Source organism: Hordeum vulgare, chromosome 3H, assembly GCF_904849725.1.
Source record: "Hordeum vulgare subsp. vulgare chromosome 3H, MorexV3_pseudomolecules_assembly, whole genome shotgun sequence".
NCBI lineage: Eukaryota > Viridiplantae > Streptophyta > Magnoliopsida > Poales > Poaceae > Hordeum > Hordeum vulgare.
The window spans coordinates 59499520-59526822 of NC_058520.1; positions in this window are offsets into that span (position 1 = coordinate 59499520).

A 27303-nucleotide genomic window follows, 5' to 3' on the forward strand; every position below is an offset into this window, starting at 1 on the left:
GTTTGATCACGTCTTGCTTCTGAGAGAGGTTTTAGTCGACGGTTTTGAACCCTTTCAGATCCGAGTGAGCTTTAAAAATCTTTATATCGTCTTATAGATGCTGCTACTACCTGCTATTCGGAAATACTCCGAATATCTACTCTACTATACGAATCCGTTTCACTACTCATAGTTATTCGGATTAGTGTCAAAGCTTGCATCGACGTAACCCTTTACGACGAACTCTTTAACCACCTCCATAATTGAGTAATTCCTTAGTCCATTTAGTTACTAAGGATAACTTCGACCGCTGATCAGTGATTCAATCCCGGATCACTCTCTATACCTCTTAACAGACTTGCTGCAAGGCACACATCAGGTGCGGTACTCAGCATGGCATACTTTAGAGTCTACTGCCAAGGCATAGAAGACGACCTTCTTCTATTCTCTTTATTCTGCCGTGGTTGGGTTTTTGAGTCTTACTCAAATTCACAAAATACAACACAACCAAGAACTCCTGCTTTGTCGAACTATTTTGAACTCCTTCAAAAACTTGTCAAGGCATGCATTTCATTTGAAACTTCTATTAAGCGTATTGATCTATCTCTATAGATCTTGATGCTCAATGTTCAAATAGCTCTATCCAGGTCTTCCTTTGAAAAAATCCTTTCAACCAACCTTTTATGCGTCACAGAAATTCTACATTACTTCTGATCAACAATATGTCAAGCACATATACTTATCATAAATTCTATAGTGCTCCCACTCACTTCTTTGGAAATACTAGTTTCTCATAAACCTTGCACAAACCCAAAAGCTTTGATCATCACATCAAACTGTATATTCCAACTCTGAGATGCTTGCACCAGTCCATAAAAGGATCGCTGGAACTTGCATACTTGTTAGTATCTTTAGGATCGACAAAACCTTCTGATTGTATCACATACAATCTTTGCTCAAGGAAACCGTCGAGGAAACAACATTTTGACCTCCTATGTGCAATATTTCACAAATAATGCAGCAACTACTAACATAATTCCAACAGACTTTTAGTATCGCTACGAGTGAGAAAGTCACATCATAGTCAACTCTTTGATCTTGTCAAAAACATCTTTGCGACAAGTCGAGCTTTTCTTAATAGTGACTTATCACCATCATCGTCTGTCTTCCTTTTAAAGATCCATCTTTACTTAATAGTCTTACTACCATCAAGCAACTCTTCCAAAGTCTACACTTCGTATCATACATGGATTCTCTCTCGGATTTCATGGCCTCCAGCCATTTGTCGGAATCCGGGTCCACCATTGCTTTTCCATAACTCGTAGGTTCTTTGTTGTTCAACAACATGACCTCCAAGACAGGGTTATCGTACCACTCTGTAGTAGTACGCGACCTTTGTGGACCTACGAGGTTTGTAGTAACTTGATCCGAAGCTCTAATGATTACCACCATCAGCTTCCACTTCAATTGGTGTAGGCGCCACAGGAACATCTTCCTGCGTCCTGCTACACACTGGTTGAAGTGACGGTTCACTAACCTCATCAAGTTCCACCACCCTCCCACTCAATTCTTTTGAGAGAAACCTTTCCTCGAGAAAGGACCCGTTTCTAGAAACAAACACTTCGCTTCCGGATCTGAGATACGAGATGCACCCAACTGTTTTGGATATCCTATGAAGATGCTTTTATCTGTTTTGGGTTCGGGCTTATCAGACTGAAACTTTTTCACAGAAGCATCGCAGCCCCAAACTTTTAAGAAACGACAGCTTAGGTTTAAAGTGAATGTGGTTGTCTCCAATGTATAACCCATAAACGATAGTGGTAATTTGATAAGAGACATCATAGTATGCACCATATCAAATAGGGTGTGGCTATGACGTTCACACACATCATCACACTATGGTGTTCCAGGTGGCATGAACTACGAAACAATTTTCACTTTGTCCTAACTCCGTACCAAAAACTCGTAACTCAGATATTCATCTCTATGATCATATCGTAGACAGTTTATCCTCTTGTCACGACGATCTTCACTCCGAAATTGCTTTGAACTTTTCAATATTTCAGACTTGTGATTCATCAAGTAAATACTCCTGTATCTACTCAAATCGTCAGTGAAGTAAGAACATAATGATATCCACTTCGTGCCATAGCACTCATTGGACTGCACACATCAAAAATGCATTACTCCCAACAAGTTACTCTCTTGTTTCATGTGACATGTTTTGCATGTCTTAAGTGATTCAAAATCAAGTGAGTCCAAACGATCCATCTCTATGGTGTTTCTTCATGCATTTACACCAACAAGTATGGTTTGCATGTCTTAAACGTTTAAAAAATGAGTGAGTACAAAGATCCATCAGCATGGAGCTTCTTCATGCATTTTATACCAACATGACTCAAGTGGCAGTGCCACAACTAATTGGTACTATCATTATTACTTTCTATCTTTTGGCACCAATATTATGAACATGTGTAACACTACGATCGAGATTCAATAAACCATTGAGGGTAATTATTCAAGCAAATAGAATAACTATTATTCTCTTTAAATGAATAATCGTATTGCAATAAACACGATCTAATCATGTTCATGCTCAACGCAAACACCAAATAACAATTATTTAGGTTTTACCACCAATACCGATGATAGAGGGAGCGTGCGATGTTTGATCACATCAACCTTGGAAACACTTCCAACACGTATCGTCACCTCGCCTTTAGCTAGTCTCCGTTTATACCGTAGCTTTCATTTCGAGTAACTAATCACTTAGCAACCGAACCGGTATCCAATACCCTCGTGCTACTAGGAGTACTAGTAAAGTACACATCAATATCATGTATATCAAATATACTTTTGTCGACTTTGCGAGCCTTCTTATCTACCAAGTATCTAGGGTATGCCCGCCTCAGTGACCGTTCCCCTCATAACAGAAGCACTTAGTCTCAGGTTTGGGTTCAATTTTGGGTTTCTCCATTAGAGCAGCAACTCGTTTGCCGTTTCATGAAGTATCCCTTCTAGCCCTTGCCCTTCTTGAAACTAGTGGTTTTACTAACCATCAACAATTGATGCTCCTTCTTGATTTCTACTTTCGCAGTGTCAAACATTGTGAATCACTCAAGTATCATCATATCTATCCTTGATTTTTTTATAGTTCATCACTAAGCTCTAGCAGCTTAGTGGCAGTGACTTTGGAGAACCATCACTATCTCATCTGGAAGATTAACGCCCACTTGATTCAAGCGATTGTTGTACTCAGACAATCTGAGAACATGCTCAACGATTTGAGCTTTTCTCCTTTACTTTGAAGGCAAAGAATCTTGACGGAGGTCTTACACCTCTCAACAAGGGCACGAGCATGAAACCTCAATTTCATCTCTTAGAACATCTCTTATGTTCCGCGACGTTTTCAAAACGTCTTCGGCGCCTTGCTTCTAAGCCATTAAGTATTTTGCACTGAACTATTGCGTAGTCATCAGAAACATGTATGTCGGATATTCACAAGATCCACAGACGACGCTCGAGGTGCTGCACACCGAGTGGTGCATTAAGGACATAAGCCTTCTGTGCAGCAATCGAGGACAATCCTCAGTTTTACACACTGAGTCTGCAAAGTTTGCTACTATCAACTTTCAACTAAATTTTCTCTAGGAACATATAAAAACAGTAGAGCTATAGCGCAAGCTACATCTTAATTCGCAAAGACCATGAGACTATGTTCATGAAAATTAGTTCAATTAATCATATTACTTAAGAACTCCCACTCAAAAAGTACATCTCTCTAGTCATTTGAGTGGTACATGATCCAAATCCACTATCTCAAGTCCGATCATCACGTGAGTCGAGAATAGTTTCAGTGGTAAGCATTGATTACCCACAAGTATAGGGGATCAATCGTAGTCCTTTCGATAAGTAAGAGTATCAAACCCAAGGAGGAGCAGAAGGCTCTGATAAATGGATTTCAGCAAGGTAATAACTTCAAGCACTGAAAGTAGAGGTAACAAGTGATTGTGTAACGAGGTAAAATGTAGCGAGCAAAAAGTAACAAGTAACAAGTAGTAGCAACGGTGCAGCAAGTGTCCCAATCCCTTTTTTAGCAAGGGACAAGCCTGAACAAAGTCTTATAGGAGGAAAAACGCTCCCGAGGACACACGGGAATTTCTGTCATGCTAATTTCATCATGTTCATATGATTCGCGTTCGTTACTTTGATAGTTTGATATGTGGGTGGATTGGCGCTTGGGTACTGCCCTTACTTGGACAAGCATCCTACTTATGATTAACCTCTCTTGCAAGCATCCGCAACTACAAAAGAAGAATTAAGACAAAGTCTAACCGTAGCATTAAACTAGTGGATCCAAATCAGCCCCTCACGAAGCAACGCATAAACTGGGGTTTAAGCTTCTGTCACTCGACCAACCCATCATCTACTTACTACTTCCCAATGCCTTCCTCTAGACCCAAATATGGTGAAGTGTTATGTAGTCGACGTTCGCATAACACCACTAGAGGAAAAACAACATACAACATATCAAAATACCGAACGAATATCAAATTCACATGACTGTTATTAACATGACTTATCCCATGTCCTCAGGAACAAAAGTAACTACTCACAAGACATAATCATAATCATGACCAGAGGTGTAATGAATAGAATCAAGCATCTGAACATAAAATCTTCCACCAAATAATCCAACTAGCATCAACTACAAAGAGTAATCAACACTACTAGCAACCTTACAAGTACCAATCGGAGTTGCGAGACGAAGATTGGTTACAAGAGATGAACTAGGGATTGGAGAGGAGATGGTGCTGATGAAGATGTTGATGAAGATGCCTCCCCTCTGACGAGAGGAGTGTTGGTGATGACGATGGCGACGATTTCCCCCTCCGGGAGGGAAATTTCCCCGGCAGGATCGTCCTGCCGGAGCTCTAGATTGGATCTGCTCAAGTTCCGCCTCGTGGCGGCGGAAAAACCACGAAAAAGCTCCGAATTGATTTTTTTTCCAGACCAGGACGCTTCATATAGCAAAAGAGGGGGGCTAGTGGGCCTCCAGACAGCCCACAAGCTTGCCCACCGCCACCAGGGGGGTGGTGGAGGAGTGGGCGCTTGTGGGGCCCTGGTGGCCCCCCTTCGGTAGTTCTTTCGCCCAGTATTTTTAATATATTCCAGAAAAAATCCACGTAAATTTTTAGGGCATTTGGAGATGTGTAGAATAGTGGACTAGGATTTGCTCCTTTTCTAGTCCAGAATTCCAGCTGCCTGAATAGTCCCTCTTCAAATAATGCTTGCAAAATAAGAGAGAAAAGGCATAAATATGGTACCACAAGTAATATAACAGCCCAAAAAGCAATAAATATCAACATGAAAGCATGATGCAAAATGGACGTATCAACTCCCCCAAGCTTAGACCTCGCTTGTCCTTAAGCGAAAACCAAGTTCCATAAACATGTCCACATGTTGAGGGACGAAGGTGTCGATAAAACATAATACGGATATGAGGGCATCATGATCACACATAGAACAGCAATACATCATAAAGATTCTTATGGGAAAGTAATAATTCCTTCACAAAGCAAAGCATGAAGCAAAAACCTTACCGAGAAGTAACCAACAGTAGTCCATAGTCATTGAAGCAATTGCAATTTATCACAACATCAGAAAGAGTCAAATAAGAGCTTGTAAGGCAAACCCACATACTCAATCATCTCTTTTGTTTTCCACAGTTGTTACAACTCACGTGGTACTCATGGTGTCAAAGTTTCAGCTGGACACAGAGGAAGATAGGGGCTTATAGTTTTGCCTCCCAACCATTTACCTCAAGGGTAAAGTCAACAACAATAAAGCATAAGTACTCAACTCCAAGTTGATATATGAATATAGATCTTTCCCAAACATGTGATGGTAGCCAAGACAAAGGCAAAAAGGGAATTGGTGAAGATGACCATGACTCTTGCAAGGGTAAAAAGTAAAGGTACAAGATAGGCCCTTCGCAGAGGGAAGCAGAGGTTGTCATGCGCTTTTGAGGTTTGAATGCGTGTCCTCTTAGTGCGGAAGAACGTCACTTTATATTGCCTCCTGTGACAAAGAACTTTATTATGAAGTCTGTCGCTTTTATGTCTTCCTCATCACAAGTTCGTACAAAGCTTATTTTCCACACACTAATAGATCATACATATTAGAGAGAAATTTTTTATTGCTTGCACCGATGACAACTTACTTGAAGGATCTTATTCAATCCATAGGTAGGTATGGTGGACTCTCATGGCAAAACTGGGTTGAAGGTTTATGGATACACAAGTAGTATCTCTACTTGGTGCGGTAGTTTTGGATAATATGAGGTGGAAGCGATCTTCACATGCTAAGGGATCTCTAATCATATAACATTGTTTGGAACCAAGCAAACACAATTCATTATGTTGTCTTCCTTGTCCAACATCTACTCCAAGGCATGTAATAGTTTGGTGAGTTCTCACAACTGTAAAAAGTGTCTAAGATGATATATTTATATGTGAACCTCTCTTTCCTTATTACTTCCTATTAATTGCAACAATGACTAATGTCTATGTTGATTTATTCTCAACAAGTTTCAATCATCATACGTGTCATAAGTGAGGTTATCACTTTCCATAAGATCGTCTCATGATCTTTCATGCTATCGTTCTTTTCATACTTTTGATCATGGCACAAAGCAAAGCCCTTAACTAAGAAACTCTTTATTATATAGCCCATAAGCTCGAATACATCGGGGGAGAGACAAAAGTGGAAGACTCAAACTAAAAACTAAAGACTTATTCCTCTAAAACAAGAAATAAAAAATGAAAAAGGAAAGAACTAAAACAAAGGTAAAAGCAAAATATATAAAGGTGATACGATACGAGGGAAACTCCCCCAAGCTTGGCAGAAGCCAAGGGGTTTGCCCATACACATGCTTAGTCGTCTTCCTTTCGTGGTGATGGTGGTGTTGTTGGAGCAGTCTTGAGCTTGTCTAATTTCTACTTGAGCAAAAAGTTTTGCTCCCTTAGATCGTCATTTTCCTCCTCAAGTTTCAAAACTCTATGGCAAAGCTCCTGCTTACTCTCCTGCAAGAAACGAGAAGGGGTAAACAAGGTCTTAGGCTTCTTCCTAAGGTCAGGGAGGCTTGACTTCTTGAACTCCACATGGGTGTTTGGAGGTTGAGGTAGAGGAGCCTCCTCTTCATCGGAACTCGTTTGATCCTTCCCTTTGGGCTCATAGTCCTCTTCCTCATCACTGGTCCAGCCATATGGTTCCAAGTCCCCATAGACCTTGGGGTTGGCAAGGTAGTCAGCCACATAGCTCTCTCCCTCTGAATCTTGAGAAGACATCTTGACCTAGATCTGTGGCAGAACAAGCTCAAAACGAAAACAGAGGAAAACTGCGCGATACGGAGATCAAAACCTTCGGGCGACTATATATTGATTTTTTCTAGGCCAGAAGGAGTCCTCCGCAAGAAAACGGAGTTCGGGAGGCACACGAGGTGCCCACAAGCTTGCCCACCGCCACCAGGGGGGTGGTGGCGGAGTGGGCCCTTGTGGCTGCCTCGCTCGCTCTCCGGACTGCTTTTTATTTTTCTAATTTTCCAAAAATTCCAAAAATGAGGAAATTTCCTATTGGAAAAGTATCGGAGTCCAATTTCTTGCCGAAACAGGTACATCTTCGTTTTCAAGGTCTGAAACAGGCTGATAAACATCCCTTATGTACTCCTTTGGAGTTATGACGTTGACGATATTGGTCTCAACATTTATGGGAGTACCAGAGATGTAATGCTTGATTCTTTGCCCATTTACCACTCTAGGAAAATTTCCTTCCGTGTTATTGATTTTTATGGCACCGGAACGATATACTTCCTCGACAACATGGGGACCTTCCCATCTAGAGAGAAGCTTGTGTGCAAAGAATATTAAACGAGAATTGTATAGCAAGACATAATCACCTACATTGAACTCTCGTTTCTGTATTCGTTTGTCATGCCATCTCTTAACCTTTTCCTTGAACAGATTGGCATTCTCATATGCCTGGGCTCTCCATTCATCTGACGAGCTGATATCAAACAACCGCTTCTCACCGGCAAGTTTGAAATCAAAGTTGAGCTCTTTGATTGCCCAATAAGCTTTGTGTTCCAGCTCAAGAGGTAGATGACAGGCCTTACCGTAAACCATTTTAAACGGTGACATGCCCATGGGATTCTTATAAGCAGTCCTATAAGCCCATAGTGCATCGTCAAGTTTGCTAGACCAGTTCTTTCGAGATCTATTGACGGTCTTTTGTAGGATCAACTTGATCTCCCTATTACTCAACTCAACTTGACCACTAGACTGAGGATGATAAGGAGATGCAACTCTATGGTTGACATCATACTTAGCTAGCATCTTGCGGAAAACACCATGAATGAAGTGTGAACCGCCATCAGTCATCAAGTATCTAGGGACTCCAAATCTTGGGAATATGAGTTCCTTAAGCATCTTAATAGCGGTGTGGTGATCAACATTTTTAGTCGGGATAGCTTCTACCCATTTAGTAACGTAATCCACAGCAACTAAGATGTGAGTGTACCCATTGGAACTCGGGAAGGGTCCCATATAATCAAAGCCCTAGATATCAAATGGTTCAATGACAAGTGAATAGTTCATAGGCATTTCTTGACGCTTAATGATGTTCCCTATCCTTTGGCATTCGTCACAAGGCAAGACAAACTTACGGGCATCCTTGAAGAGAGTGGGCCAATAGAAGCCTTATTGCAATACCTTATGGGCAGTTCTATCTCCAGCATGGTGTCCTCCGTAGGGTTCGGAATGACACTTCTGCAGGATCTGTACCTGTTCATGTTCATGCACACAACGTCTAATAACACCATCTACTCCTTCCTTATAAAGGTGAGGGTCATCCCAAAAGTAGTGTCTCAAATCAAAGAAGAATTTCTTCTTTTGCTGATAGGTGAAACTGGGTGGTATGTATTTGGCTACGATATAGTTTGCATAATCGGCATACCACGGTGCACTAAGTGAAGTGCGGATGACATTTAATTTCTCATCAGGAAAGCTATTATCAATAGGTAGTGGGTCATCAAGGACATTCTCTAGCCTAGACAAGTTATCTGCTACAGGGTTATCAGCACCCTTTTGGTCAACGACGTGCAAATCAAATTCTTGTAGCAGGAGAACCCATCTGATCAGCCTAGGCTTAGCGTCCTTCTTCTCCATGAGGTACTTAATAGCAGCATGATCAGAGTGAATAGTGACTTTGGAGTCAACTATGTAAGATCTGAACTTTTCACATGCAAACACGACTGCTAAAAATTCCTTCTCTGTAGTGGCATAGTTTCTTTGGGCACTATCTAGAGTTTTACTAGCGTAGTGAATGACATGCAACTTCTTGTCAACTCTTTGTCCTAGAACAACACCAACAGCATAATCACTAGCATCACACATGATTTCAAACGGAAAGTTCCAGTCAGGTGGTTGAACAATAGGTGCGGTTATCAAAGCCTTCTCAAGTATTTCGAAGGCTTCCTCACAATCTTCATCAAAAATAAAAGGAACATCCTTCTGTAAGAGGTTGGTAAGAGGCCTAGAAATCTTAGAGAAGTCTTTAATGAACCTTCTATAGAAACCAGCATGACCTAGGAAACTTCGTATACCTCTGATATCTGTGGGGCAAGGCATTTTTTCAATTGCATCAACCTTAGCCTTATCAACTTCAATGCCTCTTTCAGATATTTTGTGTCCTAAGACGATACCTTCATTAACCATAAAGTGGCACTTCTCCCAATTCAAGACGAGGTTGGTTTCTTCGCATCTCTGTAAGACTTGATCAAGGTTGCTGAGGCAATCATCAAAGGAAGACCCGTAAACGGAGAAGTCATCCATGAAAACCTCGACGATATTTTCACAAAAGTCAGAGAATATAGTCATCATTCATCTTTGGAAGGTGGCAGGTGCATTACATAAGCCAAAAGGCATACGTCTATAGGCAAAGGTACCGAAAGGGCAGGTGAAAGTGGTTTTCTCTTGATCAGATTGTGCAACAGGTATTTGCGAGAAACCTGAATAACCGTCTAGAAAGCAGAAGTGTGTGTGTTTTGATAGCCTTTCTAGCATTTGGTCGATGAAAGGCAAAGGATAATGATCTTTCCTGGTTACCTTGTTCAGTTTCCGGAAGTCTACCACCATTTTATAGCCGGTAATAATCCTTTGTGGGATTAGTTCATCCTTGTCATTAGGAACGACGGTGATACCTCCCTTCATAGGTACGCAATGTACTGGACTTACCCAATCACTATGAGCAACAGGATAAATTATTCCTGCTTCCAGAAGCTTTAATATTTCTTTTCTAACGACCTCTTTCATCTTAGGATTTAATCTCCTTTGATGATCAGCAACTGGTTTAAAGTCAGGATCAGTTTTAATCTTGTGCTGACATAGAGTAGGACTAATACCCTTAAGATCATCAAGAGTATATCCAATAGCAGCGCGGTGCTTCCTCAGAGTTTTTAGTAACTTCTTCTCTTCGCGCTCTGAGAGGAGAGCACTAATAATGACAGGATATATCTCCTTCTCATCAAGATAGGCATACTTAGGAGTATCAGGCAACTATTTAAGCTCGAACACAGGATCACCCTTTGGTGGGGGAGGATCCCCAAGCAATTCAACAGGCATATTATTCATGAGAATAGGATATTGCTCTAAGACAATTTTATCTATCTCATCTCTCTCCTCCATATGCATATCATTTTCATGCTCAAGAAGATATTGCTCTAAAGGACCTGTAGGAGGTACGACAATAGAGGCAAGAGCAATGATTTCATCTCTACCAGACGACTCTCTTTCATGGGTTTGTCTTCGAAACTTAGAGAAGTTAAATTCATGAGACACACCCTCGAAACTTACTGTGACAGTCTTCTTAATGCAATCAATGTGAGCATTGACAGTGCTGAGAAAGGGTCTACCAAAAATGATGGGAAAAAGATATCTTGTGCAGTACCAAGGACGAGGAAATCAGTAGGATACTTCGTCTTACCACACAGGACTTCTACGTCTCTCACAATTCCCAGAGGGCAGATAGTGTCTCTATTAGCTAGCGTAATAGTGACATCAATGGGTTCTAACTCAGCAGGTGCAATCTCATCTTTGATTTCATCATATAGAGAACGGGGTATTGCACTAACACTAGCTCCCATATCACATAAACCATGGTAAAAGTGGTCTCCTATCTTAACAGAAACAACGGGCAGGCCAACTACAGGTCCGTGTTTGTCTTTCACGTGAGGTTTAGCAATTCTAGCGGAGTCCTTACAGAATTTGATAACATGCCCGTCTATGTCTTCGACTAAGAGATCCTTGATAATAGCAACACTAGGTTCAACTCTAATCTCCCCAGGGGGTGCAAGTGGTCTAATGTAAACCCTACGTATCACAATTTGAGCTTTAGAATAATCCTTTATCCTAGAAGGGTATGGTGGTTTCTCATTGTAAGCACAAGGAACAACAAGATCACTAAAAGCTACGATTTTGTCCTCAACTAGATTGGTTTTGGCTATGTTGCTTTCTACAGGAGGATGATATTTAAACCACTTCTCTTTGGGAAGATCAACATGAGCAGCAAAAGATTCACATAGAGAAGCTACTATCTCAGATTCAAGTCCATACTTAGCGCTAAAATCTCTAGAAGTGTTTGTCTCAACAAAAGATTTAACGCAATCAAACTGGAAATTCATACCTGACTCGTTACCTTCCTCCAGCTCCCAATCTTCAGAGTTGCATTTGATTCTCTCCAATAAATTCCACTTGTGATCAATATCCTTCTTCATAAAGGAACCGACACAAGAAGTGTCAAGCATGGTACGATCTTCATGAGAAAGCCGACCATTAAAGTTTTTTGAGTGATGATTTCTCTTGAGAGCTCATGATTGGGGCATGAATATAGCATTGATTTAATCCTCCCCCAAGCTTGAGCTATGCTTTCCCTGTCACGAGGCCAAAAGTTATAATTAAAGTTCCGATCACGATGTACTAAATGCATAGGATAGAACTTTTGATGAAATTCCAATTTCAACCGATTGTAGCCCCATGATCCAGCATCATCACATAGCCTATACCATGTCAACGCCTTATCCTTCAAAGATAAAGGAAAGACTTTATTCTTTACCTCATCCTCGGGCAAACCTACAAGCTTAAATAAACCACAAACTTCATCTACATAGATTAGATGCAAGTCTTGTAGTGAAGATCCATCTCCTGTGAAAGGATTAGCCAGCTGTTTCTCAAGCATACCCAAAGGAATTTCATAAAAGATATTTTCAGTAGGTACCTCAGGTTGAGGAGCAACTCCTCGTTCTTCCATAGTGACAAGTGACAATAAATTTTAGCACAGTATATAAATATTTCCTTACCAATTTCCACTTACCAACGGTGCTTCACACCCCGGCAACGACGCGAGAAAAGAGTCTTGATGACCCACAAGTATAGGGGATCAATCGTAGTCCTTTCGATAAGTAAGAGTGTTGAACCCAACGAGGAGCAGAAGGCTCTGATAAACGAATTTCAGCAAGGTAATAACTGCAAGCACTGAAAGTAGCAGTAACAAGTGATTGTGTAACGAGGTGAAATGTAGCGAGCAAAAAGTAACAAGTAACAAGTAGTAGCAACGGTGCAGGAAGTGGCCCAATCCCTTTTGTAGCAAGGGACAAGCCTGAACAAAGTCTTATAGGAGGAAAAACGCTACTGAGGACACACGGGAATTTCTGTCATGCTAGTTTCATCATGTTCATATGATTCACGTTCGTTACGTTGATAGTTTGATATGTGGGTGGACCGGCGCTTGGGTACTGCCCTTACTTGGACAAGCATCCCACTTATGACTAAACTCTCTTGCAAGCATCCGCAACTACAAAAGAAGAATTAAGACAAAGTCTAACCATAGCATTAAACTAGTGGATCCAAATCAGCCCCTCACGAAGCAACGCATAGACTGGGGTTTAAGCTTCTGTCACTCGAGCAACCCATCATCTACTTGCTATTCACCAATGCCTTCCTCTAGGCCCAAATATGGTCAAGTTTAACCCATCATCTACTTGTTATGTAGTCGACGTTCACATAACACCACTAGAGGAAAAACAACATACAACATATCAAAATACCGAACGAATATCAAATTCACATGACTATTATTAACATGACTTATCCCATGTCCTCAGGAACAAAAGTAACTACTCACAAGACATAATCATAATCATGACCAGAGGTGTAATGAATAGCATCAAGGATCTGAACATAAACTCTTCCACCAAATAATCCAAATAGCATCAACTACAAAGAGTAATCAACACTAGTAGCAACATTACAAGTACCAATCGGAGTTGCGAGACGAAGATTGGTTACAAGAGATGAACTAGGGAATGGAGAGGAGATGGTGCTGATGAAGATGTTGATGAAGATGCCTCCCCTCCGACAAGAGGAGTGTTGCTGATGACGATGGCGATGATTTCCCCCTCCGGAAGGGAAATTTCCCCGGCAGGATCGTCCTGCCGGAGCTCTAGATTGGATTTGCTCAAGTTCCGCCTTGTGACGGCGGCGAAACCACGAAAAAGCTCCCTATTGATTTTTTCCAGACCAGAACGCTTCATATAGCAAAAGAGGGGGGCTAGTGGGCCTCCAGGAAGCCCACAAGCTTGCCCACCGCCACCAGGGGGGTGGTGGCGGAGTGGGGGCTTGTGGGGCCCTAGTGGCCCCCCTTCGGTAGTTCTTTCGCCCAGTATTTTTAATATATTCCAGAAAAAATCCAAGTAAATTTTCAGGGCACTTGGAGATGTGCAGAATAGTGCACTAGGATTTGCTCCTTTTCCAGTCCAGAATTCCAGCTGCCTGAATACTCCCTCTTCAAATAATACTTGCAAAATAAGAGAGAAAAGGCATAAATATGGTACCACAAGTAATATAACAGCCCAAAAAGCAATAAATATCAACATGAAAGCATGATGCAAAATGGACGTATCAAGCATCTCTATGCTAATCATATCAACTATATGATTCATGCTCGACCTTTCGGTCTCTTGTGTTCCGAGGCCATGTCTGCACATGCTAGGCTCATCAAGTTTAACCCGAGTGTTCCGCGTGTGCAACTGTTTTGCACCTGTTGTATGGGAACGTTGAGTCTATCACAACCGATCATCACATGGTGTCTCGAAACGATGAACTGTAGCAACAGTGCGCAGTCGGGGAGAACACAATTTCGTCTTAAAATTTTAGTGAGAGATCACCTCATAATGCTACCGTCGTTCTAACAAGATAAGGTGCATAAAGGATTAACATCACATGCAATTCATAAGTGACATGATATGGCCATCATCAAGTGCTCCTTGATCTGCATCACCAAAGCATCGGTATGATCTTCTTGTCACCGGCGCCACACCATGATCCCCATCATCATGATCTCCGTCATCGTGCCACCATCGAGGTTGTCGTGTATGCTATGCTATTACTACTAAAGCTACGTCCTAGCAATATAGTAAACGCATCTACAGACACAAACGTTAGTTTAAAGACAACCCTATGTCTCCTGCCGGTTGCCGTAGCATTGACGTGCAAGTCGATATTAACTATTACAACATGATCATCTCATACATCCAATATATCACATCACGTTGTTGGCCATATCACATCACAAGCATACCCTGCAAAAACAAGTTAGACGTCCTCTAATTGTTGTTGCATGTTTTACGTGGTTGCCATGGGTATCTAGTAGGATCGCATCTTACTTATGCAAACACCACAATGGAGATGTATGAATTGCTATTTAACCTCTCTCCAAGTACTTCCTCGGTCAAATCCGATTCAACTAAAGTTGGAGAAACCGACACTCGCCAGTCATCTTTGAGCAACAGGGTTGCTCGTAGCGATGAAACCAGCCTCTCGTAAGCGTAAGAGTAATGTTGGTCCGAGCCGCTTCGATCCAACAATACAGCGGAATCAAGAAAAGACTAAGGAGGGTAGCAAATCGCACATCACCGCCCACAAAAACTTTTGTGTTCTACTCAAGATAACATCTATGCATGAACCTAGCTCATGATGCCACTGTTGGGGACGTCGCATGGGAAACACAAATTTTCTACGCGCACGAAAACCTATCATGGTGATGTCCATCTACGAGAGGAGATTTGGATCTACGTACCCTTGTAGATCGCACAGCAGAAGCGTTAAGAAACGCGGTTGATGTAGTGGAACATCCTCACGTCCCTTGATCCGCCGCACGAACCGTCCCGCGATTCTTCCCGCGAACTGTCCTGCGATCTGTCCCACGAACCGTCTCGTGATCCGTTGCATGAACCGTCTTGCGATCCATCTCACGATCCGTTCTGATCTAGTGCCGAACGGACGATACCTCCGCGTTCAGCACACGTACAACTCGATGATGATCTCCACCTTCTTGATCCAGCAAGAGGGGGTGGAGAGGTAGAAGAGTTCTCCGGCAGCGTGACGGTGCGCCGGTGGTGGTGATGATCTACTCCGGCAGGGCTTCGCCTAAGCTCCGCAGAAATACGATCTAGAGGAAAAACTGCGTGGTATAGGGTTGAGGAGCACGTGGCAAACTTGTGTCTCAAAAACCCTCAATACCTCTAGTATATATAGGAGGGAGGGAGGGGAGGAGGCAGCCTCAAACCCTCAAGGTGTGGCCGAAATTGGAGGTGGAGGAGTCCTACTCCAATCCTACTTGGAGTAGGATTCCACCTTCCCACTTGGAAACTCTTTCCACCTTGTTTTTTTCCTTCCCAATCTTTATGGGCCTTAGTGGTAACTTATTCCAGCCACTAGGGGCTGGTTTATCTCTTCCCATAGCCCATGAGACCCCTTGGGGCGTGACACCCCTCCCGATGGTCCCCGACACCCCTCCCGGCACTCCCGGTACACTACCGATGAGCCCGAAACTTTTCCGGTGACCAAAACAGGACTTCCTATATATAAGCTTTACCTCTGGACCATTCCGGAGCTCCTCGTGACGTCCTGGATCTCATCCGGGACTCCGAACAACTTTCGATTACCAACACCTCTAACTCAACTATACTGAAAACATCGCCGAACCTTAAGTGTGCAGACCCTGCGGGTTCGAGAACTATGTAGACATGACCCAAGAGACTTCTCGGTCAATATCCAAAGCGGGACCTGGATGCCCATATTGGATCCTACATATTCTCCGACGATATTATCGGTTGAACCTTAGTGTCAAGGATTCATATAATCCCGTATGTCATTCCCTTTGTTCTTCGATATGTTACTTGCCCGAGATTCGATCGTCGGTATCCGCATACCTATTTCAATCTCATTTACCGGCAAGTATATTTACTTGTTCCATAATACAAGATCTCGTGACATACACTAAGTCACATTGCTTGCAAGGCTTGTGTGTGATGTTGTATTACCGAGTGGGCCCCGAGATACCTCTCCGTCACACGGAGTGACAAATCCCAGTCTTGATCCATACTAACTCAACGGACACCTTCAGAGATACCTCTAGAGCATCGTTATAGTCACCCAGTTACGTTATGACGTTTGATACACACAAGGTATTCCTCCGGTGCCAGTGAGTTATATGATCTCATGGTCATAGGAACAAATACTTGACACGCAGAAAACTATAGCAATAAAACGACACGATCAATATGCTACGTTCATAGTTTGGGCCTTGTCCATCACATGATTCTCCTAATGATGTGATCCCGTTATCAAATAACAACACTTGCCTTTGGTCAGGAAACCTTGACCATCTTTGATAAACGAGCTAGTCAGCTAGAGGCTTACTAGGGACATTGTTTGTTCTATGTATCCACACAAGTATTGTGTTTCCAATCAATACAATTATAGCATGGATAATAAACTATTATCATGAACAAAGAAATATAATAATAACTAATTTATTATTGCCTCTAGGTCAAATTTCCAACAATCAATATCATCTCGGGTATGGACTGGATGTCAGCTCACTATGCCAAGATTGATACTCATTCTAGAAATGTTCATCTTACCCGTCCCTCGGGTGAGATAGTCAATGTCTCTACTCGAGTTGCCAAATGCCAACTCTATTCCCTCAATGCCAACCCTCTTCCAGAACTCGAAGACATTCCGGTAGTCCGTGACTTCCGGGATGTTTTTCCAGAGGAACTGCCAGGAATTCCACCTGACAGAGATGTAGAGTTTGTGATAGACCTTGTTCCGGGAACCGTTCCAATAGCCAGAAGACCTTATAAGATGGAACCCCTGGAGCTAGCCGAACTTTAGAAGCAACTAGATGAGGCCTTGAATAAAGGTTTGATACGTCCTAGCTCTTCTCCTTGGGCTTGTCCCGTCCTCTTCGTTAAGAAGAAAGACGGAACGGATCAGATGGTTGTAGATTATCGACCAGTTAACCTGGTCACCATAAAGAACAAGTATCCGCTCCCTAGGATCAACGACCTGTATGATCAGCTTGCTGGATCCTCAGTCTTCTCCAAAATGGATTTGAGGTTGGGTTACCATCAAATCAAGATCAAGAATGGGGATATTCCAAAAACAGCTTTTGTTACTCGTTATGGCCAATACGAGTACACCGTCATGCCCTTTGGTTTAACCAATGCCCCAACCACCTTCTCTCACTTGATGAATTCAATTTCATGGAGTATTTGGATAAATTCGTCGTAGTATTCCTCGATGATATTCTCATCTACTCGAAGAACGAAGAAGAACATGCCGAGCATCTAAGGCTGGTATTGATAAAACTTCGAGAGCATCGCCTTTATGCCAAGTTTTCAAAATGTGAATTTTGGTTACCAGAAGTGACCTATCTAGGTCACTTAATCTCTGGTAAGGGTATTGTTGTCATTCCCGAGAGAGTTCAAGCTGTCCTTGTTTGCACTCAACTTGAATCGGTTAGGCAATTAGGAGTTTTCTTGGTCTAGCGAGCTACTGTCGCCGCTTTGTCGAGAATTTCTCCAAGGTTGCAAAGCCTCTAATTGAACACGTCAAGAAAGATAAAAATTTCGAGTGGACACCACAGTGTGAGCATATTTTCAGGAACTGAAAAGACGTCTCACTTCCGCACCTGTGTTGTTACCACCAGATTTGTTATCTACTGCGACGCCTCGCGACAAGGATTAGGTTGCACTCTCATGCAGGATCGTCATGTGATTGCATACGCATCTCGACAGTTGCGTCCACATGAGGATAATTATCCCACACATGATCTTGAGTTTCAGCAGTAGTCCATGCACTTGAAACCTGGCGACATTACCTTCTTGGTAATCGTTGTGAAATATTCATTGATCACCAAAGTCTAAAATATATCTTCACCCAGCCGGATTTGAATCTCAGGCAAAGAAGATGGGTTGAGTTGATCATGGATAACGACTTAGGGATAACTTACACCCCGGGGAAGGCCAATGTTATGGCTGATGCACTAAGTCGTAAGTCTTATTGTAACAACCTGATGCTACAACGAGGTCAACCACACCTCTATGAGGAATTTCGGAAGTTAAATCTTCATATCGTTCCTCAAGGATTCCTTTCTAACCTGGTGGCGAAGCCTACTCTTAAGGATCAAATCGTAGCTGGCCAAAAGCGTGATAAGGGTATATCACGGATCAAGGAGAATATTATTAGTGGAAACGCTAAGGAATTCTCCATGAATGAGCAAGGTGTTGTGTTCTTTCAGAACCGTCTAGTGGTTCCTAAGAGCAAACGTCTGCGGCAATTGATCCTTAAGGAGGCTCATGATTCTCCTCTCACCATTCATCCTGGCAGTACTAAGATGTATCAGGACCTACGCCAAAGGTTTTGGTGGACTAGGATGAAGAGAGAAATTGCTGAGTTCGTTGCTAACTACGACGTTTGTCGTCGAGTTAAGGCGGAACATCAAAGGCCTGCTGGCACCCTTCAACATTTAGCTATTCCAGAATGGAAATGGGATAAAGTCAGTATGGATTTCATCACTGGATTTCCCAAGACCAAGAAAGGAAATAATGCTATCTTTGTGGTCATTGACCGTCTTTCCAAAGTAGCTCATTTTCTTCCAGTTCGTGAGAGTATAACAGCTAGCCAGCTAGCAGAGTTATATATCTCTTGAATAGTGTCTCTTCATGGTGTTCCTCTGGAGATTCACTTAGACCATGGAAGTATCTTTACTTCTCGCTTCTCGGAGAGTTTTCAGAATGCCATGGGGACTCACTTATCTTTTAGCACTGCTTTCCATCCTCAATCAAGTGGTCAAGTAGAAAGAGTGAATCAAGTTCTAGAAGATATGCTCCGAGCTTGTGTTAAATCGTTCGGTAGGAATTGGGAGAAGTGCCTTCCATTCGCCGAGTTCGCTTATAACATTAGTTATCAATCAAGCTTGGGCAAAGCTCCTTTTGAAGTTCTCTATGGACGAAGATGTCGAACACCTCTTAATTGGTCAGAAACTAGAGAGAGGCAACTCTTTGGTCCGGATATGATCCAGGATGCAGAAGAGCAAGCTCACATTATTCGTGAAAAGTTGAAAACAACCGAGTCTCGTCAAAAGAGCCAATATGATCGTCATCATAAGGCTGTGACCTTTGAAGTTGACGAGAAGGCTTACCTTCGGGTTACACCTTTGAAGGGAACCCATCGTTTTGGTATCAAGGGCAAGTTGGCTCCTCGTTACATTGGTCCTTTTCGCATTCTTGCCAAACAAGGAGAAGTTGCCTACCAATTGGAACTTCCTCCGCATCTTTCCAAGGTTCATGATGTATTCCACGTCTCGCAACACAGGCGTTGCTTTTCAGATCCTATCCGTGAAGTGGACCACGAAACGCTTGATCTCCAAGATAACCTTTCATACCGAGAATACCCTGTGCATATTCTTGATCAAGCTGAGCGTACCACTCGACGTCAAAATCTCAAGTTTCTGAAAGTTCAATGGTCAAATCATTCTGAAAAGGAGGCAACAGGGGAAAGAGAGGATCGTCTCCGACTGGAGTATCCCGCGCTATTCCCGACGACTTCAAATCTCGAGACGAGATTCTTTTGAGTGGGGGTGAGTTGTCTCATCCCTGGATTCCCTGTTAGAGTTTATGAACTTGTGCTCATGTCTTCTTCCATTGCATTCAAGAAATGAATTAAACCCAAAAGAAGTGGTGAAATCCAAAGCAAAACCCTAGCCACCTTTTTTTTCAAAAGAATTCCAACAAGTGCCAAGTCAATGAACCCAAAATGGCCATTATAAAAGTTCATCTTTTCTGATAAATGTTGAAAACAAAATATGAGAGGTGAAACTTATTTTCAAACTACTTTTGGTATTTTAAATTTAAGTTAAAAGCTACTGAAATCAATTATATATTTGATCTCAAATAATTTAAAGTTTCCAAAAATGTTGAAAACTTTATGAGTGGTTGGAAATATTCTAACTAACACTCTAGTATTTTTCAAACTATTTTAGGAATAGTTTGGAGCCAAAAATAAAACAAAACAAATGTCAGAAAGAATAAACAGAAAACAGAAAAGAAGAAAAATGGGAAGAAGCTTACCTGTCGCTCACGTGAGGCCCAGCCCACCTAGCACCTTCCGTCTTGCTCCTTGCCAGCGAGCAGCCGGAGGTGGCCGCCGCGTTCCCCGGTGCGCCCACGCAGCTGCGTGCCTGCCTGGCCACCACGTTGCGTTGGCGTGAACGGGGATAAGATCCCCGAGGCTTCCCCGTGCTCATCCCCTCCCCATTCGCCCTGCTCTCTTCTCCCCATCTCGGCCGCCATGACCGAAGCTTGAGCTCGAGCTCGCCGTCGCTCTAGCCCCTCTCCCTCTCACCTGAGCCGCGCAACAGCTTTTTCGTGATCCCCTGAAGCTCTCCAGCTAGTCGCTCGATGCCGAGAAGCACTGAAACGCCATGACGCCATCGTCTTCCTCCTCGGGTCACCGGAGCTTCGCCGCCGACGTTCTCCCTCCTCAGGCCATCCTCGCACCCACTCTCGACGCCTTTGCACTCCCCGTGAGCTCAGGGTTCTTTCCCCTAAGTTTTCCCCCTCGATCCCTTCCTCTAGGCCCCGATTCCACCGGAGACCAACGAGATCCGCCATGGGACCTCATCGCCGGTAGCCCCCCGGTGATCGGCTGGTCATTCTAAGGCCATCAATGTCTTTAGTGCATCGCGTAGGTGCTCTAGGAGCTAAGCCCCGCTTGTTTTGCCTTCGGTTTCGTCAATCCCGACATAGCCCGAGCTTCGGCCGCCGCCAAGCTCATCGCCGGCGTCATCTCCAGCCATTTCATCCTCTCCTGCGTGCAAAAATGGAGCCGCGGGTGAAGTGTCGTTCGTCTGGTGCCCTCCGCGAGAAGTTTGGTCATCGGAGATGCATTTCCGAGCCCCTCCGTAGTTCTGGTGGTCGCAGGTGCTCACCGCCGGCGAGATCGACCTCGCCGTTGGTGGAACTGACCCCCGTGAGCCTATGACAGGTGGGGCCAGCCCCTGGCTAATTAAGTTTAGGAAAAATAAAAATAATTTATTTAATTAACTTAAACAGACACTGATAGGTGGGTCCTACTCTGTTAATTAACTAATTAAGTTAAATCTAAATTAAAACTGGCCAGAGTCACTCACTAGTGGGTCCCACTGGTGAGGTTTGACTTTCAACGACCAGTTGGACCTGCTGATGTCATGCTGATGCAATAAAAGCTTTTGTGTTTAAAAATAATCCCATAATAAGTTCAAAAATTTGGAAATTCATAGAAAATTGAATATAACTCCAAATTTGACTAATAATATATGTAAATGGATCAAAAAAATCCAAGGAATCCAATGGTGCTATTTTCATGCATGAAAAACAAAGTTATGAAACAGCATAAGGTCAAATCAATTAAAAGAATTTGATAAATTATAATTCAAATGATATTTGAATTATGATTTCAAATCAAGATCACCCCAAAGGGTTCTGCTAAGTCATCTCAAACCATGCCACATTGCATTTCATGCATCATTTTGTTGCATATGTTCGATATTGATTGATTGTTGTTATTCCGGTAGGCTCCGCCCCTCCGGATACGTTTGATTATCCGACTGACGGATATCACCCCTGTGCTGAGCAACAAGGCAAGCAACCATTTTGATCATCCCGATAAATCCCATGTTCTCGCTCGTACTCTTATTTATTGCATTAGGTCAAAATGCTTTCAATGCTTTTACCATGTTAGTTGAACCCACTTCCTTTGCATGACCTGACATTGTCACAGTAAATAGCTAAACCTTGCAACCTAGCATACCTGGTAGTTGCTTGAGCCATGATGTGTCTTATCCAGCTATGCATGCTATGCTTAGAGTTGTGATGGTCTGTCATATGGGTGATGAACAGAATTGTGAGAATGTGTTCAATGAGTAAAGGTGGTGTGTTGAACCTGATTTGGTAAAGGTACCGGTGAAAGGCTATGTAGGAGTACATGGCGGGTTGTTTCATTGGAACTGTCCTTAGGAACTGAGTTCCGTGTATGTAATCCAAGACAAGATACTACCACATGGTGGGCCGTGAAATATGACCCCGCTCGACTTATTAACCGCTTAGTACTCGGTCCATGAGTTGCAAGTAGTTTCTGGTGTTTATAGTCATGGTGGAGGCCGTGCGTAGCGCTGACCTTAGAGGTGGGCTATGATGCGGTAGGGAGTGGCACGATGTACCAAGTGGCACCCGAATGGTGGGCTTGGGAACCCTGCGCACATCGTTTGGGGCCGTGGCGGAAACCTCGGCTGGATTTCCGTGCGGGTTACCCTCAGATAGGGGATAGACCTGGAGTAAGTATTAGCGTGGTTAACGGTCGTGGCCGACTCCCTCGCTAGGCCTCTGCTTGAAGGTTGCCTAGGTGCATGGCGTGCACATGGCGATAAGTGGAGAGAGCGTGTGTGAAGAAGTACACCCCTGTAGTGTTATGATCTATTCGAATAGCCGCGTCTGCGGATATGGACTACTTGGAAACATATGTTGTCCATAGATAACTATAATGTCTACTCATAAAATTGTCCAGATAAGTTTGAGTGTCATGGATGGCATTTCCGTAGGGAGACGGAATGAGTCCACGATGGAGTATTGTTATGGTGTTAGTGGACTCGTGTGCGAGAAATCAAAGTTGTCAAAACTATTTAAAAATGCAAGTTGTCTAGCCAAGAGTCAAATGATGGCTTTCCGCATGAAACACCACAACTTCTTGTTGATACATTGCATGAGTAGATAGATTTCCTAAAGTCTTGCTGAGTACTTTCGTACTCACGTTAGCTTAATAAATTGTTGCAGAGGTTGTTAATGACCCTAATGGATGGTTCTACCTAGACATCAACGACGACGAGTAGCTGGTATCCCAGCTACGATCTGGCCCTAGGATGGGTCTGTGGATAGTCAGGCCATGTGCCTTTGTCTTTCCGCCTGTCTGTACTCAGACAGTTTTACTCTTCTGCTGGCTTGTAAGACTTGTGTGTATGAATTATGATGATGGGTCATGAGGCCCCTATCTGTGTAATATTATGTGTGAGGCTCTTCCGAGCCTTCTAAATAAAGTTTGTATGTTTATGGTTATGTTGTGATGCCATCGATGTATCTATACATATCGGTATACCATGCGTACGTGTGTTGTACTTGATATGTATGGGGTTCGAATACCTAGTCGTATGCCTTAGTAGCACTCCTTACGGGAAAATGCCCCTTTGTGATTCCATCGAGCCATGGTAATTCGCTACTGCTCCGGACACATTGGTTGACCGGCATGTGTCCTTCTTAGCTGATGTGTCTGTCCCTTTGGGAAATGTCATGCATATGTAATGGAGTCCTTGTAGCTTGCTATGACTCGGGTACATTCGTTGATGACCGACACCTGCTTTGCTGGGTCATGTATGCATGTCCTTGTGCGGAACTGCCACTTTAGTTTATGACTAGACATGTAGATCCGGGTTCTTTGACATTGGATTGCTAGCGACACAATCGCATAGGTGAGTCAAAAGGCGCAAACGGTCCCGGCTAAGGTAAGGCTGCAGCCGTGGGGATAACCGTGCATGAGACCGCAAAGGGATGCGATGTGTTATAGGCTGGATTCCTATGGCTTAGGATCGGGGTCCCGACAGTGTGGTAGACTGTTGGAAATATGCCCTAGAGGCAATAATAAAATATTTATTATTATATTTCATGTTTCAAGATAATCGTTTATTATCCATGCTATAATTGTATTGAATGGAAACATAAATGCATGTGTGGATATATAGACAATATGTAACATCCCAAATTTTGGAACGTTAATATAATTATTAGATTGATTGTTTATTTGTTTGAATGATTGAAACTTGAGTGAAACTTGAAACTTTTAAAAACTTTTGAATGAGAGGGAATAAAATGACTTTCCCCTTTTTTCTATGAATTCAAATTCATCCACTTAGAATCAGTGGGAGGAGATAACATGACTTCTTCAACTATAGAATTTGAAAGATGGATTTGAAAACTAATAAAAGATTTCCTATTTGGTTTTGATCTTCATATTTGATCCTATTGCTATTTCAAAGTTTAATTGAATTCTTATATAAAAAACTAGGAGAGGAGGAACATGGCCCTCCAAACCAGGAGCATTTTGAAAATTATTTGAACCCTAAAACTTAGGGGGTCGTTTGAAAAATATTTGTAAAAGGAAATAAATCATTTAGGAAATTTTCTAAAAATAATTTTTCCTGAAGTTTTTATTTTGGTCGTGGAAAAATGTCCATATTATTGGATTTATTTTTGTGATAATTTTGATATATAATACTTCTATATTTGGAATTATATTTATTTTCTTTTTTATGTTTTACTTTCCTGTTTTTATTAAAAGGAAACAAATCGCTTTTATTTGGAAACCTACCTCGGCCCGAAGTGGAAACCAATCAGGCTCGGTTGCCTTCCATCTTCTTCCTCTTGTTCTTCCTTTCTCTGCGAAGGAAAGCTTCCACGAACGTTCCTCGCCGAAATCCCGCCCCGATCTCCGCGTACTTTCCCTCCCCTCGCCTGCCGAGGCCCCTATAAGAACCCCCACCTCCTCCTCTCGCCATTTTCCTCGAAACCCCCACCCCTCCTCGCCCCAGCCACCGCCAGCGCCATCTCGCCGGACCTTCCCAGGCCGAGCTCGGCCAGGAGCTTCCTGCCACCGGCCTAGAACCCCACAGGCCTCACCAGCGTGCCGCCAGGATTCCCCACCGTCGTCCGCACCACCCCGCCACCCCCTACACCACCGGAGCCACCCCACCTCACCCTCTCCACTTTGGCCAGAGCATAGCCACGCCGGAGTTCCATCTGCAACCACGGTAAGCTTCCTATCCTTTGTTTTTTCCCCACCGTTAGATCTAAAGTATACACTCTAGATTAGATTAGGATACCCTTTCAGTTTTAGTTACAAAACCAATCGGTTCTCTATTAGTTAATTTAAAACCGAAAGTTTTTTCCTTTATATTGCGACAGTCCGTTAGTTAGCCTAAACCGCACACGGATTTCCAACCAATCACAGCCTGCCACGTCGCCTTTTCTTTTTAATCTTTTTTTTTGTTTTTAATTCTGAAACAGATTTGTACCTGATTTTAGATTGCTTACAATTTTTAATCTATAACTCCAAATTAGGTAATTCCTTTTGGATTCGATCAAAAATATCATGTAGTTTCTGTAGATATAAAACTTGATCATGTTTGAAAATCTAAATTTTGAGTTTAAATAGATTTGGTTTAAATATTCTTTTCTTAATACCTGGAGTTTAAAAATAGATTTTCAGTTGATTCTTTTTGGTACTGATCACTAGTGATCTTATTTATCAGTAGGTAAAATTTCATAATTTTTGGAGTATTTTAAATCATTATTTTATGTAAAACTGATTTTGTTTAAGTTCTTTCTAGGATTATTGCTATTTCTTTTTCTATATATTTTTCTAGTTTGTTTTCCTTTATACATGTGAAATGTTATAATTTGTTTCCTGTTAGTTAACAGTAGGTTTTCAACAACAACAAAATTTTAGTTTACTGGATAGCATGAAATCAATTCTAGTTCAGTAATAGCTTGCAAATTGATTTCGTTGCTAGTTTGATTTCCTATTTGAAAATACTTTCAAAATAATATAGTTTTATGAAAATAGTTTCTATTATCTTAGTTAATTTTATATTTTTCTTTTCTGTTATTTTACTATTTTAGTGTTTTTTTCTGTTAAGTTTAATTAGAACAAAAACTATTTAGTGATTGTTGTAGTAGAAGACTCCATAGTTTTTCTTTGAAGTTTCTTTTGGATTTCTATTTGATTCTTTCTTATTGATTTTATTGCATCAAATTTTATTGTTGTTTGTTATATTGAATGCTAGGATGACTGCTAGTAGGATTTCTTATATGAATACTATGTTTGATTATATAGATATCATCGGAGAGTGACGAATAGTTCTATCAAGTTATTTCTTGAGAGCGATATTCTTCTTCATCAACCTTACCAGGCAAGTTCACTTTGATCATAATTTACCTATAGATTTATTGCATTAGATAAACCTTCTTCACCCATTGCATGCAAGTAGGTACTTGGAAATTTTTGTTCTTAAGTAGTACGATATGATAGGCACCCCTAAACCCTTGTTACTTTGAGCGGGATGTTAATTTTGCTATGCTCCTAGTAGACGGGGTTGGGTTGAGTGTTTATCATGACTGTTGTGAGAAACTTAATAATCAAGACATGAAGATTCCAAGACATGCAAAACCTTAGAACAAAGAATACCTCTGGGTGAAGGATGGTTCAGATGGGCTCCCTAGGAAAACCAGCGGAGGACCCGGGATGCATGGAGAAGCGCCATGACATCTTGCGGAAAGCTTCACCCAGGCTCAAAGAGATGGATGGATATTTCAAGACCCAAGGCTTACCTGCACAGCCACAAGTCATTATGTGCTTTGGCTTGGTTGGACAACGTGGTGACTATGGACGGGCGGTGCTACAAGATGTAGAAGAACGGTAGGATGGAATGGGCACCGACAGAGGCTTAGAGGAACCCGTTAAAAGACCATGTTTTGATTATCCGGTTCTCAAACACCCTGAAGTGTGAGGACTTCAACGGAGGCGATCAAATCTTGTGGGGAACGTGTGCAAAAGTCTGTAGAGTACTCAAACCTAATCCATTAGCCGTGTCCACGGTCATGGACAACTTGAGCCGAAGGAACTGAAGCTATCAGGAACTCTCAACACCATTAGTTATTGATGTGGGTAATATTATAACTTGGGTATGAGAAATGGTTGGTGGCACCTTCTCATTAACAACCAACGATGTAGTAAATTTTTCTTTTAACCTCTCTCTTGTTGTAGGAAAAATTTGCTTTAC